The sequence below is a fragment of the Mesocricetus auratus genome, unplaced genomic scaffold (assembly GCF_017639785.1).
Source record: "Mesocricetus auratus isolate SY011 unplaced genomic scaffold, BCM_Maur_2.0 Super-Scaffold_6730, whole genome shotgun sequence".
In the NCBI taxonomy this organism is placed as follows: domain Eukaryota; kingdom Metazoa; phylum Chordata; class Mammalia; order Rodentia; family Cricetidae; genus Mesocricetus; species Mesocricetus auratus.
The window spans coordinates 35,865,674-35,883,044 of NW_024429184.1; the positions used below are offsets into that span (position 1 = coordinate 35,865,674).

The window sequence follows — 17,371 nt, forward strand, 5'->3', positions numbered from 1 at the left end:
AGTCCTGCTTCTATGACACAAGGCATAATGAGTAGTTAGAAATGAAGTTAAAAATTCAGGATGTACAAGAGGCTGCATTTTCAGGAATTTCCATAGATTTCCGGGAATGAAGCAAGCATATTGCGGCTGAGAAGGATAGATCCATGCCTTAGAAGTCTGGGAACAATTACAGTACTCTAGGGTGGACTGAAGAAGAAGACTTCATTAAGCTTGAGAGGAAGTTTCTGGTGAAAGTATGCACAGTGAGGGACTCTGGGGGTTATGATGGGATTGCCTGTTTTATTGGAATTTAGATGGATTTGGATTTTAGGGTGCACTCTATTCATAATGGACTGATATTGGACTTAGGAATAGTTTAAAATGAAAGTAGTGTTGCCTGCAGAAATTAACAAATGTCTGAAAGATGTTGAACCTACTCTAACATTCTGTGTGTTGATCCAATACCTATTTCTTGACTTGTTGAAGGATTGGGCAGGCTTCAGTCTATTGAATAAGTTTCAATAATTGAACGGAGGCAGCAGGGCTGTAATATGTGTGGGATAATAGTCTATCTCCTTTTGTGAGTACTTGAATGAGTGTATTCAATAATATCCTCAGAAGACGAACCCATGAAAGTAATGTAATAACTGTATTCATCTAGAGAAAGTTGCATGCAACTGGCTTTTTCCTGCCAAGGCTGTGTTGCCTCAGATATCCTAAAACAGGTGTATTGTGTCCATTTAGAAATGAGAGTCAAGTGTGGCTATAAGGCTGGTGAAATAGGCACTTAACAGGATTCTTTCTCCAAACCTCTGACTGCAGAGTATATAAATCCATTAGTACTGGATACCGGTTGGCCCTGGCAACAAGGCTGTGGTCCTTCACCCTGAACCTCTGGTCATTCTTTGTAGCTTGAAGAAGAGCCCTGGGACTGTCAAAAGTGTAAACAGTGAGTTATCCTCTTTTCTCTGGACAGTTTTTAAATGATGGGTTTGGAAGCTCTGCTTTGGTTCATACCGAGTCACAATAAGTATTTTAAGCCAGATTAAGAGAAGTCCTTGAGGTTTTCTTGTTAACTTGATTACTAGTGTCAAAGACTTCATGTAATTTCAATGTATTATTCAATAACCACCAGGGTTGCTTTGCAGAAACAAGGACTTTAACTATGTGTAATTAAGGTTACGTGAGGCACACCCATTTCTCCTATTTTATTTTCAGTGGTTCACCTAAGCTCAGAGCAGGATCCCAGGTAGTTTTGGTTGTGAGTCTATTGACTAATCTCAACAAGATGTGCCACTTGGTACGTTTTAGCTGATATTAAAGTTGATTTAGAACACATATTATAAGATATAAAAGGCTGCCTGGATCCTTTAATCTTTTTGTTGTAAAGTCTCTCTCCTTCATCCCTCCTTCTGTTTTTCCCACTAGATAAAATTGGATAGGAGAGAGATTGAGACTCTTCAGAAAAGCTTACATTAATATCTTCAGGACAAGGGCCCACGAAATGGTTGCTGTTTTAAGTTAAGAACTCGACATTAAATTGGGTTAGAATTAAACTTTTGATGGCTTCAGGGGATGCTAGGAGTGTTTCCCCTGAAACCATCAACATCAGGATCTTTTTAGACAAGAGAGGCACAGGCAGCAAGGGTGGCAACATTTTGTGGAGTCCTAGTGAGCTAGTCACTTTAAGGAGTGTGAACTCAGTGTGCTGCGTGGTGACCATCACTTCACACAGTAATGACTTAACAGACCCACATGTTTCATATGTTAAATCAGCATTTTCCCCAGGTCCCTCTGTAGAACAGAGCCTGGTTGGGACACACAACCACAGGCTCCAGGGTGAGAGGTTCCATGGAACGCAATGGCATGTTATGCCTTAGGCTGAAAACAGTCACAAAATTCAAACTAGTATACACAGATAAATCAGAAGATCCCAATCTTGTCTTTGGTCCCCACTTGCCAGCATGTAAGCTACAGAAATGTCAGACTTAGTTTCATTATATCTGGACCCCATAAAGGCTAGGTGAAGCAGCACCAGTTGGCTAGAGAGCCAAGGCAAGAGCAAACAGATCCCATGTGGTTGTTCTCACTAGTCAGATATCCTGTGCCCAGAGCTGACTGAGGGGACTACTGAGGAGGAATGGACCACCACTGTCCAAATAGTTTGGATGTCAAGACTGCGTACAGCATGACTGTACTAAGAGAGGATGAAGAAACTTATTGCTCACATAATGAGGTCCTGGGAGGTAAGGGCAGGCTTCCAAGCAGAACCAGAAATGATTGGAGGATAGAGAAAGTTACCTGGGTTGTGTTTTTATTGTGGCTGGAAGGTAACTATTCTACTATGGGATAGGATTTTCTTTGAACTTCCCTCTTTCATCAACAGAGGGGGCACGGGGCTTTGACACTGGCTTCCAGGTGTGAGGTGGAAATGTAAGGAGGAGGTATGGGCTTGGAAAACTGTCAGTGGGCAATGAAAAAAAATGATAATAGAAACAGACTCAGGGATCTATGCAGTAGAGGAGGCAGGAAGATTGTAAGGAGACAGAGGTGGCAATGAATCCAAGGAAGCAGTGGCTTCCAGACACAACAGGGCTGATGTATGTAAGGACTTACAGAGACTGTGACCACACACATCAAACCAGGCTCAAGCCAGACAAAATCCTAGATGGAGAGGAGGAAGTGGACACAAAGTCCCAGACTTACAAAGAAGCTATTTGCCATTGATACTTACAAGAAAGGGAAAGTCAGTTTTCTTCAGTGGGGTGATGTTCCAGGATAACATCATGTTCAGGAGTAGTAGGCCAATATAAAATGGATTCCATGTTTATTCTGGAGTCTGGAGTTCCTTCCTTCCTTCCTTCCTTCCTTCCTTCCTTCCTTCCTTCCTTCTTTCCTCCTTCCCTTCTTCCCTCCCTCCCTTCCTTCCTTTCTTTTGAGAGAAAGAACATGAAGTTGAATGGGTAGGTAGGTGGGTAGGACCTGGTGGAACTTAGGGTTGGTAAATAATATGATTAAAATATATTGTGTAAAATATTGAAAAATATTTAAAAGGCAGCAATAAGAAAAACATAAACATAAAAAAGAAAAGAAAAAGAAAAGCAATATATTTTTTATCCAAAATCCTATATATGACACAACGGATTATTTTAGTTTTATGGTTATTGACAACTCAAATGTTTTCCATTTCTGTATCTCTTGTATGATTAAATTTTAAAAGAATCATAGACACAATCCCAATTATCCAGAAGAAGATTCCGAAGGGTGTGTTATGCATGACACTAAGACAATAATTTTAAGAAATTAGAAGAATTGAATTGTTTTCCAGGAGAGCACTAGATGGATCTCTCCCTTGCAACCCAGCATAAAAATCATGATGGACCAATCGTTGTAGCATGAATGAATATTTGTCAATAACAGGCATCATGCCCAGATGTTTTTTACTGATATAGATTAGGTAACTTTTAAAGGTCTATTCCTGTATGAAGCCAATGCAGAATTAAAGGACAATGAGAGTCACCTAACGTTAGGGGAGCAACATACTCTTAAAGCTCAATCTTATGAAGAAAATATAGTACTTGCTTCATGCATGAACACAAATGAAAGTCTATTTAAGAAAAAAGCACCAGTAAGCCTAATCTAGTGGAGTGATGAAGAGTAATTGCTCACATGGAGCAGTGTTTACTTTAGAAACAAAAAAATGCTTCAATATAGAAATCTGACAGATTTTCATACCAACAGATTAAAGGAAATACTAAGTCATATGAATAATTATGTAAACTATAGCCAATAAAAACTTAATACCTACTACATATAGAAACTCTGACAGATGAAAATTATTAGAACATTGGAGGCTTATTACCCTAAGTTAATAAAAACAAATTAATTTTTCAGTTAGTTGAGGCAACTTTCATTGGACACATAGACACTTGGGATTATCAATTACAATGCCATGTACCAATTAATCAAAGGTCCTTTCTTTAAGCTGCCATCCCATGTATTCCTTTAGCATTAGACATGCATAGGGTAATGTTATAGGTCACAGCTACTAAATCCTATAAAGCGATCAAGGCCATCTTCATGTGGGAAAATATAGGTGTTTGATCTTTATAGGGAAGCTGAGGTGTGAGAGGTAGTGAACAGTGAAATGGTGGATGTGGGATGGAATGTCAAATTACATATGGGAGAGTGTAGGCGGAGATGATTCTATATGGCTGGCCACCAGACAGGAAGAAGAATCCAAGAAGTATGTAGGTTCCCTAAAAGCTATTCATTTTATAAATTTATTTATTTACTTATATTGTGTTTGTATGTGGGCAACACTTGCAAACAGCAGCATGCATATGTGGAGGCCAGAGGACAATTTGAAGACTCGATTCTCTTCTCTTCCTATATTTGGGTCCTGGAGATTGAACACAGGTTGTCAGGCTTAGCAGCACGCACCTTTTCCTATTATAGAGCCACATGTCTAGACTACATTTTTAGAGGTCTGTTTTAAGAATAATAAAGCTGGGTAGACGATAAAAGGCAATTGCTGCTTTAGGGGTAGATTATTCAGTTAACTCCCTTACAAACAGTAAGGTCACTTTGGCTTAGGGCTTCCTGCTTGACCATTTATTTTTCAAGTTGTTGGATAAACAGTAACCAAAATCAGCTACAGTTTCCTAGTTAATTTCTTTGGCACACTGCTATTTAGATACAATAATAATAATGTGCAAAGAAGGAAGGAAAAGACGAAGAAGATGCAGCATGTGGATGCATAAAGGACTGCATGGGGGCTCAGAAGCTGGATGTGTATGACGCTTTGGCAGATCATCTTAGAATTACCTTATATACTCCTCAAAAAGTGGATGTTCTATTCTATTTTAGACACCCTGATCAAGAATTTTGAGGTGGAGAGAGGACTGGAAATATGAATCTCAGTGTTGTAAGCACAGTTTGTGATACTGGAAGGTAAGAAGCATAACAAATGTGTTTGGATGTTGTTAAAACGTTGAGCATTGAGAAACTGTTCTCTGATGTTCTCGCTCGTGCTTTTCATTCATAGAGATCTATTTTTAACAATAGTCAGGAGTACCCCTGTGTGATGTCTTAGTGCTATTCAACTTATACCGCCATCTAGTGAAATGTTCCTTAAATTACAGCAAGTACTGGGGGCTGTAGGTACTTGGCTGTGCCAGTTTGATCCCATTCTAATAGGTGTTGCCTGAAACACTGAAGCATTAGTGACACTGAAGTATTGGGGTCACTATAGTAGACTGTGGCTGCTCAGTTGACATTTAAGGTTTAGCAGTCACTTTTCTTCCTTGTTGTGTGTTGCACATATCTGTTAGTGGTAACCAGCCCTCTTTTCCTCAGAACACTTAAATATAAACTACAAATAGTTAATAAACTTTTACTTTTAGTGAAACAGAGGTCAAATAATTTATATGAATAATTATTCAATTAAGAATCAGTTTAGAGGCTTGACTTCTGCTTGCTCACTCTAGGATCTCCTGGCCTGAGGACTCAAGGCAAGTTGCCGCTGGCCGACCAAGCCACCACCAGTCTGCTGATATCTTGCTGTGCTACTCCTGTCCCCACTCAGGCAGGTCTACTAGTCCCCAGTGGACCAAGCAACCATGAGTCTGCTGACATCGCTGTGCTTGTCCCTCTCCCACCCACTGGGAAAGGGGGTGCCCCAGACCTGCCTGCACCCACTGTGAGACTCACCAGAGTATTGAACCTGCTGGCACCCACCTGAAGAGACCTTTGGATACGTACCCACCAGGAGGAGAAGAGACTCCACCTGCACCCACTGGAAGAAAGAATGGGAAATCAACAATATATAGTCACACAAGAGAATTAGCAGCACAACTGAAAGTTCCAGAACAAAAAGAAGCAAGCTCACTCCAGAGGAGTACATGCCAGGAAATAATAAAACTGAGGGCTAAAATCAATAAAGTAGAAACCAGGAAAACATTACAAAGAATCAATGAAACCAAAAGTTGGTTATTTGAGAAAATCAACAAGATAGACAAACCTTTGTCCAAACTAGCCAAAAGGCAGAGAGAGAGAGAGAGAGAGAGAGAGAGAGAGAGAGAGAGAGAGAGAGAGAGAGAGAGAGAGAGAGAGAGAGCATGTTAATTAACAAAATCAGAAATGAAGAGGGGGACATAACAACGGACACTGAGGAAATCCAGAGAATCATCAGGTCATGCTTTGAAAACCTGTACTCCACAAAATTAAAAAAAATTTAAAGGAAATGGACAATGATTTGGATAGATATCACTTACCAAAATTACATCAGGAGTAGATAAGCAATCTAAACAGATCTATGGCCCCTAATGAGTAGAAGCACTCATCAAAAGTCTCCCAACCAAAAAAGCCCAGGGCCAGATGGTTATGTGCAGAATTCTACCAGTAATTCAAAGAAGAGCTAATACTAGTACTCCTCAAAATGTTCCACACAATAGAAGCATAAGGAACATCGCCAAACTATTTTTATGAGGGTACAATTACCTTAGTACCCAAACCCCACAAAGACACAACTAAGAAAGAACTACAGACCAGTATCTCTCAGCAAAAATACTCAACAAAATTCTGGTAAATTGAATCCAGGAACACATCAGAAAAATCATCCACCATGATCAAGTAGGCTTCATTCCAGGGATGCAGGGATGGTTCAACATACAAAAATCCATCAATGTAATCCATCATATAAACAAACTGAAAAAGAAAAACCACATGATCATTCTCACTAGATGCTAAAAACCCTCTGACAAAATCCAACACCCCTTCATGATAAAAGTCTTGGAGACATTAGGAATAACAGGAACATACTTAAACATGATAAAAGCAATATTCAGAAAACCAACAGCCAACATCAAACAAAATGGGGAGAAACTCAATGTGATTCTTCTAAAATCAGGAACAAGACAGGGCTGTCCACTCTCTCCACATCTCTTTAATACTGTACTTGAAGTTTTAGCTAGAGCAATAAGACAACAAAAGGAGATCAAGGGAACACAAATTGGAAAGGAAGAAGTCAAACTTTCACTATTTTCACATGATATGATAGCTTACATAAGTGACCTGAAAAACTCTACCAAGGAATTCCTATAGCTGATAAACACCTTCAGCAAAGTGGCAGGATACAAGATTAACTAAAAAATCAGTATTATATACAGACGATAAATGGGCTGAGAAAGAAATCAGAGAAACATCACACTTTACAATAGCCACAAACAACATAAAACATCTTGGGGTAACAGTAAGCAAGCAAGTGAAAGACCTGTATAGCAAGGGCTTTGAGCTTTAAAGAAAGAAATTAAAGAAGGTACCAGAAAATGGAAAGATCTCCCATGCTCTTGGATAGGTAGGATCAACATAATAAAAACGGTAATCTTGTCAAGAGCAAACTACAGATTCAATGCAATCCCCATCAAAATACCAGCACAATTCTTCATAGACCTTGAAAGAAGAACACTCAACTTTATATGGAAAAACAAAAGATCCAGGATAGTCAAAAGAACCCTGTACAATAAAGGAACTTCCAGAGGCATCACCATCCCTGACTTCAAACTCTGTTATAGAGCTATAGTCCTGAAAACAGCTTGGTATTGGCACAAAAGTAGGCAGGTAGACCAATGGAAATGAACTGAATACCCCTATATTAACCCACACACATACGAATACCTGATCTTTGACAAAGAAGTTAAAATTATACTATGGAAGAAAGAAAAGCACCTCCAAGAAATGGTACTGGCATGTAGAAGGCTGCAGATAGATGCATGTCTATTGCCGTGCACAAAACTTAAATCCAAATGGATCAAAGATATCAACATAAATTCCACCACACTGAGCTTCTTAGAAGAGAAATTGGGAAGTATCCTTGAACAAATTGGTGCAGGAGACCAGTTCCTGAATATAACTCCATTAGCATAGACACTGAAATAAACATTTAATAAATGGGACCTCCTGAAATTGAGGTAAGACAAAGGATACAGTCAACAAGACAAAATGTCAGCCCACAGAATGGGAAAAGATATTCACCAACCCCACATCTGACAGAGGGATGATTTCCAAAATTTACAAAGAACTCAAGAAGCTAGTTTCCAAAACACCAAATAATCCAATTAAAAGGTGGTATACAGAACTAAATAGAGAATTCTCAATAGAGGAGTCTAAAATGGCTGAGAGATACTTAAGAAAGTGCTCAACATCCTTAGCCATCAGGGAAATGCAAATCAAAACAACTTTGAGATACCATCTCACTCCTGTCAGAATGGCTAAAATCAAAAACACCAATGACAGTTTGTGCTGAATAGGATGTAGAGAAAGGGGAATACTCTTCCATTGCTGGTGGGTGTGCCAACTCATACAGCCACTTTGGAAATCAGTATGGAGATTCCTCAGGAAAATGGGAATCAGTCTACCACAAGATCTAGCAATTCCACTCTTAGACATATAACCAAAAGATGTACATTCTTACAACAAGAACATCTATTCAACTATGTTCATAGCAGCATTATTTGTAATAGCCGGAACCTGAAAGCAACCTAGATGCCCCTCAACTGAAGAATGGGTAGAGAAAATGTGGTATATTTACACAATGGAGTACTACTCAGCGGAAAAAACAATGGAATCTTTAAATTCGCAGGCAAATGGATGGAACTAGAAGAAACCATCTTGAGTGAGGTAACCTAGTCACAAAAAAGACAAGCATGGTATGTACTCACTCATATATGGATTTTAGACATAGAGCAAAGAATTACCAGCGTACAATCCATATCGCCAGAGAAGCTAGGAAACAAGAGGATCCTAAGAGAGACCTACATGGTGCCCCAGATAAGGGGAAAAGGACAAGATCTCCTGAGCAAATTGGGAGCATGAGGGGGAGAGGAGAGGGAGCTGGGAAAAAGAGAAGGGAGAAGAGGAGGAGAGAGGAGGACATGAGGGAGCAGGAAGATTCAGTCAGGGGAAGAATAGAGGAGAGCAAGAAAAGAGATACCTTAATAGAGGGAGCCATTATAGGTTTAAAGAGAAATGTGGCACTAGGGAAATGTACAAGGATGACCCCAACTAGCAAACTAAGCAATAGTGGAGAGGCTACCTTAAATGCCCTTCCCTGATAATGAGATTGATGACTATCTTATATGCCCATCCTAAAACCTTTATCCAGTAGCTGATGGAAGCAGAAACAGACACCCACAACTAAACACTGAACTGAATTCCTGGTATCCAATTGCAGAGAGGGAGGAGTGATGAGCAAAGGGGTCAAGTCCAGGCTGGAGAAACCCACAGAAACAGCTGACCCGAACAAGGGGAAGCTCATGGACCCCAGACTGATAACTGGGAAAGCAGCATAGAACTTATCCAGATCCCTTGAAAGTGGGTGTCAATGAGGAGGCCACAGCAATCTATGAGGCCTCTGGTAGTAGTACAGAATTTATCCCTAGCATATGAATGGACTTGGGGAGCCCATTCCAATAGGGGATACACTCTCAGTCTAGACACATGGAGGAAGACCTAGGCCCTGCTCCAAATGATATGATAGACGTTGAAGATCCCCCATGGAAGTCCTCACCCTTCTTGGGAAGCAGAAAGGAGATGGAATAGTGGATTAGTGGGGAACAGGGAGGGAGAGGGAACTGGGATTGACATGTAAAACAAGCTTGTTTCTAATTTAAATAAAAAATAAAATAAAAAAGAATTAGTTGAAAGAAAAATTTAAATTTTAAGATGTCAAAAATTTAGAAGGGTACTAACTAAAATTATAATGAAATTGAAACATGAATTAATAGTAACAATTATAATATTAAGTATAATAAACAGAAAAGATTTCATGAAATACACTATATTCCTATAGCCTTTATTTCAAATCCTAAAGTCTTCTGATATATACCAATGATAAGTTGATATTGAACTATTTCTGATCTGTAAATTTTCTTTGGATTATATAGGTGACTTGTAAAATATTTGTATACTTGGCTATAATAGTTATCCTATTTGATATAAAGTAGACCCAGTGAACTCACAATTGTATTCCATTACTCTTTTTTTTTTTTTTTGGTTTTACGAGACAGGGTTTCTCTGTTTTGGAGGCTGTCGGTCCAGCCTGGCCTCGAACTCACAGAGATCCGCCTGACTCTGCCTCCCGAGTGCTGGGATTAAAGGTGTGCGCCACCACCGCCCGGCTCCATTACTCTTACATAATTGCTCACTAAGGTAGTTAGTTGTAAAGCTAAGTTATGAATGATTAAAATACCATGCAACATTTTCCAAAAATCTGTTGGTCTTCCTGGAAGTGCTTTAGTGATGACTTGTGTCAATGCTTGATTGATTTGATTCATATTATAGAAAGTTTTAACCAACAGAAAAATACATGTAAAATATCTCAAGGGCTGTTATCTTCACATACTCTTGATGCAAGGGGTGGTTTCTTCTGCTCTTCTTTCTTTCTTTCTTTCTTTCTTTCTTTCTTTCTTTCTTTCTTCCTTCCTTCCTTCCTTCCTCCCTCCCTCCCTCCTTCCCTCTCTCCCTCCCTCCCCCCTCCCTTCCTCCCTTTTCCCTTCTTTCTTTCTCTCTCTCTCTCTCTCTCTCTCTCTCTCTCTTTCTTTCTTTCTTTCTTTCTTTCTTTCTTTCTTTTTGAGACAGAGTTTTTCTGTATTGTTTTGGAGCTTGTTCTGGAACTTGCTTTATAGCCCAGGCTAGCCTGGAACTCCCAGAGATCTGCCTGGTTCTCCCTCCTGAGTGCTGGAATTAAAGGCGTGAGCCATCAATGCCCAGCTTTGTCTGCTTTTGAAATGAACTCAACCAGATAGTTTGGTTTGGTTTACCGCTGTACTTCTGCAACCTAGAAAGTGCTTTGATCCCATCTCAGTGCTGAGCAAATGCTGGCGAAATGAATGAACGAAGCATAAGTGTTCAGGCAACATTATGCTCAGCTACTTTATCCCCTGGGAACAATTTCTGTTAGCAGTTTTCAGTGTGCTCCTCTCGGACTTAAAAATGCCTATATTTACGTGCATTTCTTGGGACGAGGTCTTGCTCTGTGAGTTCTGCACAGCACTGTCTTTCGCCAGTCTCTACATTCACGTGCACACCAACCTTTCTGTCTTACACACCAACTACGTAAACATGGAAGATGTTTTGGTTGTATTCTTTTTATTCATAGGGAGTTATTTTTAATGATAACAAATTCAGCTCTGTAATGTCCTGGTTCTGGCAGGATAATTGAAAAGATGTGAACCTTCCACGTCAGTTTCTGGTGTTCATTCTCTTTTCTTTAAAAAGCTACAAACCAGTGCAACAAACGTTGTGATGTTGTGTATATATGAGTGCACGTTTGTGTATAAGTCTATAATCAACCCACCTATGTGTGTATTTATGAATCTATATGCAGTTGATAACATTTATGGAAGTAGAATTTATGTTACAGTGGAAATCCAGAGTATGTATTCAATATTATCTATATAATATGCAGTATGAAATTTCTTTCCCTCCAACATTACTGTGTCATGAGAAGTTTATCTTAATTAAAATAGAAATAAGTGGAATAATTATCACTTAACCAGATGACTGACATTTAAAACATGACTGATATATGCTAGGAAAAAAATTACCTGATAGACGCATACTTAGCTTCTTTTGTAGGGGTCTATATAGTTAATATTTTTTGTGGTAGACAACTTTTAAATTTATATTGTGATGAAAGTTCCATTCTAAGAAATAGTGTTTTGATTATTTAAGCTGAAAACTCCGAAAAGAAAACACTGTGCCAAACTATCTGGTACTGTAATATCAACAGATTCACTGCTCAAGGGACTCCACATACAAGCTCACACTACTAAAGCCAACTGATTGTTAAAAATGTGGCCTAAATACAATGGAACAATAAAAGACATAAAAAAGAAAACAATGTGCCCCAGGAATCATTGTTTTAAAAATTGTAGAAATAATTTGGCAAATCTAAATTCTCAGCATAAAGGATATTACATGATTAACATTTTCTTGCTTGTCACAAAGATTACATAATTTAATGAGCAAAAGTTTTGCCTTGCATGAAGCAGAGTAGACATCAGCCCTGCTTTTCAGTTTATGTAGAAATCAATAATAAAATTAACATTTATATTTTATATTCCTATTCTCTCATTTATATGTTATTAAATTATAAGGAAAAGGTACAGGTATAGTAAGCTATATGTTTTTTTTTTTGCAGTTTGGTGAAAAAGCAAGGACAGCATTTGCATCTTTCATTGCATAATAAGAACAACACAAAGCGATTGCAGCTCATGCTAAAGACAGGGTGGCATGTTTTCAGTTTTAATGGGGACACTGAGCAAAGTTTCAATTCTTCCTGACATTTCTTATAGCCAAAGAAATGTGGTCTAGGTTGGAGTGTCTATTAGGAAAATAAAAGAAGAGCAAGTCAATTATATTTCAATGGCTGAATAGCCAGGGGTCCTCATTAAAATGATCAGGAAGATTGCAGCCTTGCTCTCCTCCGTGTATCCACTGATTATGTTGTCTGAGAATGACATGGCCTTTTGGGGAGCAAGCCAGAGTGCATATGAAGTCAGAAATTGTTGTTCCTTCTGAAAATGAAATGCTTACTAAGCTAAGGAAGAAAAATGTTTTCCCATATAGGATGATGGCATTAAGAACTATGTGTGTGAAACAGTTAAGGTGAATGTGTAGAGAAGATTTTATCTATGCTTTGCTGTAAGCAATGCCTGGCCATACAGTATGACACGGGTGCTTCTCAACACAATTAACACAGTGTGTAGTAGCAATCAAGCAATGAAGAAATATTTGGGTTATGAATTCACTATTGTTCTTTTATTTCTAAGCATTCTAAACACCGATTTTAGGGGTTTGTGGAGAAGGTCTGAAATACTCTAAAAAAAGAATCATTATCAGGGTATCGGGGTTCTGTCCCATTTACAGGTGGGGAATGTGGCTTAATTTAGCTTTAAGCAGAACAAGTCCATAACTTAGGAGAATAGAAGCATTGCTTGAGTTTCCTATTTTTTTTTAAGCAGGTGCAAAGAGCAATCTCAGACCCTGTCATCTTTCAGGATTCAGGATGCCAATGGAACCAGACACTTCAAGTAGGCATCTGGTATGTGCTAAATTTGAAGGCCTTGATGCTCACTATATTTGAATTTCCAATAGAGTGTGTGTGTGTGTGCGTGCATCTAAATGGAATATTACAACATTTACAACTGGACTTAAGTTCATGTAAAAAGCAATAGGCTTCTTAGTTCTCCAGGAACAAGGACGTGAGCTGAGGTTGAGTTTTATGATATCATCTATCTTTTCACAGTCAATTGAGTCTATTGTTTAACATTTGGAAAAAGAATGATGTCATCACTATAAATATAAACAGCACATGTTAAAATTTGTCAACTTCAGTTGGTGTGGTTCAAAGAAGTGAAAAATTCTCTTTAATAGTTACACTAGCTAAATAATTACCCCTAACATTGAGTGTGTGTGTGTGTGTGTGTGTGTGTAAAATGTACCCGAGACTATACTTGTCTCTTTTAACTTGATTGGTCAAACGGTAGAACCATCTGTTAATTTTGATGTAGCAAAAAAGAAAAGCAAGAGAACTAGCTTAATTTTGTTTCCATTTTGGCTTAATTTTAACATTTATCATTACCATTATGTGGGCTACATGCTTACACAATATTTTATATAATACTGTGAATGTCATTGATTATGTTGAGGTTGGGGAATAATCACAGATTTAAAGTGAATTAAAAGTTTTAGGATGGGTTTTCTTATTTTAAAATGAAAATTTAAGTTGGGACCCTCTCATGCTGTATATAGTATTGTAGTTTTACTTCTGCATAACCGATCTGCAGAATCGACAGCACTATTAAGTGAGTTTCAATATGATGGCATAACTGCTCTAGAGAAGTGGGGTTTTCAGGATGGTGTGTGTGTGTGTGTGTGTGTGTGTGTGTGTATGAGTGTGTGTGTGTATATATATGTGTGTGTGCATTCTAAAATGCAACTCAGTTTAAAGAATGGACATAATGGTTTGTGCCTGGAGAAAAGGAACCCATTATATGCTTCCCAAATATATGCAAGAATTTAACAGTCCCCAGGCTGATGATAATAATTTTCTTTCATCTAATTTATGCCTTGAACAAATAAAAATTAAATAATTTTTGTGTCCTTTTGTGTTGAAGGGTAACAAAATATCAAAATAGGGTCCCATATCTTCTGATTTTAGGGTACTCGTGTTTCTTTTAGTGAAATATTTTTATATAGAATTAGGAGAATTGTTGCAGAAACACACCTCATAAAAGTTTTGGTTTAGGAAAAATGAGGGTGGATAGAAGGCCAGTATTTTCCAAAAGATACTCAAAGTGTATCTTTCTTTTGTCACTTTTTATTTGAAACAGGTCTTCCTGTAGGCCAGCCTTGCCCTTGCTCAACGTAATGCTCTTGCTTCAGCCTCCAGAATGCTAGGATTATGGGCATGAGCCACCACGCCTCTACAATGCATCATACGCTTGCTCGTGAGCTAAAAGCCTCTGCTGGGGTGTTGTTGTGCCTCCCCCCACATTCATGTTTCAAAACCAAATTTTAATGAAAGCATGGAATGTCTTGTTTAAAACTGCACATGTATAACATGCTGTTGCTGTGAGTTGCCACAAAAGAAATCATGAATGACACCTTTTCTAATGTTGTGAGCACTTTAAGTGAGGAGAGGCTAGAGACACACATGAGCTAAGGTCAGGGCAGTGCCTGCTCATGGGGAAAAGTGAGACTTCACCTTGTAAACATGACAAAGAAAAGGGAGCAGTAGGTAACTCCACAGAACAGCAGCAGTGAATGACCGTGTGACACATCGCTATAATCTTGAACGTATGTGTGCTTAGAGAATACAGTATTATGTCACACCAGCAATTATTACTGTCGTGTTTACTGCTACTCTGAAATCATTTAATCCTTTCCGTACTGCTGTTAGGGATTGTAGGGATTCAGCAGTATACTGTGACAGACAAAAGGTGTAGAAAGATTGCATAATGCTATACTTTATCTTTAGGAATGAAACTATCTTCAGGAGACAGAGGCATAATGGTGTGGTGAGATAATTCAAAGGAACGAATAAGTTAAACAGGTTTCTGTATTGTGGGATTTCTTAGAATTTCAAATGTTGCAATGCTTGTATTTTCCAAGTGTATTTTCTTCCATCCCTTCTTTCTATCCTTTCTCTTCTTTCCCCTGTACCTCCTCCTTCCTCTCTCCCTCCTCCTCATTCTTTTTCTCTTCCTAATCCTTTCCCCCCATTTCTCACTTTGGAAAGCACTTAGCTTTTGGTATACAATCTAGGGAAATGGCTGGAAATTACTGTAACGGCTACACTTTCCTTCCTTTCTCTCATTAAACAGAATAGATTGCAGGGGATTGCTCTAATAAACTGTAGCATTCTCTGTTGGTACAGTGTCCTTCACCTCAGTAGGATTACTTGGAATGACTTTAAAAAATCTTTTTGTTGTGGCAAAGCATCTATTCTTAAATTTATAATTTTAGTTATAAAATTTAGTTCAGAGGTGTTAAGTGTAATTGAATTGTCATGAAGTGCCCCTTTAGAACATTTATATACTGTGGAAATAACATCACTCCAGTTGAATTTCTTGGGTGACATTGGTGGTAAAATCGGGAAAAATAAATAGTCATAACAACCCAAACTTTCAATTATATATTTTTCTTTCAGTACTTATTTTTATTTTAAAGGTAGCATCCTATTTGTTGCAAGATGCTAAAAATGTAAACTTTGGGGTAGTTTACAATATAGGAGATTATATGCCAAATGATCTGCTAGGAAATTAATGTATTATAAAAGTAGCCACAACTGTCTCCAGACAACCTAATGGCAACAATGAGCTCTCCATCCTGGGTATTCTTAGAATAATTGGCCTTTTAGTTGATTTGACTATCTGACAGCTGAGCCACTAATAATTACCTATGGCATGTTTTACTTTTGACTTTGTATTAGAATAGTCTCCCAATGAATGAGTATATAGCATATTTAAATAAGCACATTTGACTGTATTTGAGTGCCTTGCTCTTCATTTAAATAATTCTCTATGGAAATATGTTCACACATCAATAACTACAGAAGAGACTCTTTAATTAAAATAAAAACAACATGGCCAGGAGACCTCTTCATGGCTAAACAATTGTGACTTAAAATAGTATATTAATTTTATCAATTTACCAGTATATCATTTCAACTTCATGACAAGCTTTCAGGTTTATTTAGGGGCAGTTATGGTTTACAGTGTTATATTATTAATAACATATGCTTTATAGTATTCTCCTGTGGACAGTGAATTCTAGCCATTGTTAATCTTCTATTCAAGTGTAATAAGGCGTCTTGGTAGGAACTCTTCTCCAATCAGGAGATATAAACAGCTTTTTGATGGGCTTTTGTTGAGTCAAAATGCCTTGCAAGGTAATCTATGAACGTGCTATATTGGCTAACTCATAAACCAGGTAAGTTGATTTCTTTTAAATGAAAGAAAATATTGGAATGTTATTATTTTAGTGATTCTACTTTATTACTTAATTTCACCAAAATATTACATTTTATATTTAATTGTACTTTAAAGTCATAGGTTTTTGTGGTAAGCATATAATGTTTTAGGATAGAGGATGTTTGGAAATAGTGGTCAGTCTCAGGAAAAATATTTTCTTTTTAATTGGTTGAGGTCTAGACACTGACAGAGTAATTGTGATGGTAGACAGAAAAAGACAGAAGGTGCACAAAAATGCGTTCACTGTAGAGGATTCAAGTAACATAAGATGTTTTTGGTGAGTTTAAAAATCACAGTCAAGATCTATATAATGGCCTCCATGTTTGTTTTGCTTGGTTCTCCCAACATGGGATGCTGTTTTTTAAGCTTGTGTGTAGATTATAACAAAGTACACTATTTTAAAAAGTTTGAAGGTTGTTGACTAGTTACTAAGTCATCTTTATTTTGTGGCATTCTTTGCTAGGAGCATGACTGTATCTTTAGATTTCCATAACAAATGTGGTCTCTATCTGTACTTGGACTGTGTGTTAATGTGCACCTTGATATTTTAGATGTTACAGACTGTATCTTATAGAGACAAATTTTGAGCATCTTTATCAGAAAGTCTCATCACAAATCTGTCTGTGTAGATAACTATGACATTTGTTCATCTGTTAATTTACCTTTGGAACTGCAGGCTGTGTAACAATATTCTCTAAATACATTTTGTGACCTTGAGCGTGGAAAGAAATTTATAATCATCTAATCTGGTAGTTGTTAATCAGCAGTGATTTTGCCTCCTAAGAGAACTTTTGCTGATGTCTGGAAACCTTTTTAATTGCTATGTCTGAGGAATTGCTACAGACATTGAATGG

General features: G+C 37.9%; 1 long non-coding RNA gene across 1 annotated transcript; it reads left to right on the top strand.

Annotated features, from left to right (window-relative positions):
* Positions 1-811: 811 nt before the first annotated feature.
* Positions 812-5,850, top strand: LOC110340154. Its single transcript, XR_002381927.2, has 3 exons — positions 812-928; positions 4,849-4,932; positions 5,469-5,850. It is a non-coding gene; the product is annotated as an uncharacterized LOC110340154 (long non-coding RNA).
* The last annotated feature ends 11,521 nt before the right edge of the window (positions 5,851-17,371 follow it).